The sequence below is a fragment of the Arvicanthis niloticus genome, chromosome 17 (assembly GCF_011762505.2).
Source record: "Arvicanthis niloticus isolate mArvNil1 chromosome 17, mArvNil1.pat.X, whole genome shotgun sequence".
NCBI lineage: Eukaryota > Metazoa > Chordata > Mammalia > Rodentia > Muridae > Arvicanthis > Arvicanthis niloticus.
In genome coordinates, this window is record NC_047674.1 from 49,523,940 (window position 1) to 49,524,330 (window position 391).

Genomic DNA, 391 nt, shown 5'->3' on the forward strand with positions numbered 1-391 from the left:
GGTATTTGTCTTTATCTCTTTTTTACATGATTGAATCCATGTAACAAGCACATATACTCATACCTCATACTTTGTGTATATTAAAAATATATTTCTTATGTATTGACATAAAAATCAAGTGATCTTTGCATAGTATAACTTTTACAAAACTGTATTTAGAAAAGTTAACTAGTACAGTCACATTAAACTATTTTTATAAAAATCAAGAAACATTTTTTTTAATATTTAGAGTTTTTGACATTTTTTCCATCCCCCAGTCCTGAAATCTTTAAGGAAGCAACTAGGTACCAAAAAGGATATGAGCCCTGCCATGATCATAGAGAAAACTGTGGACAATCTGAGGACACAAAGTTATAAGGGAGTTGGTGACATCTATGTTTGCCTTATGAAC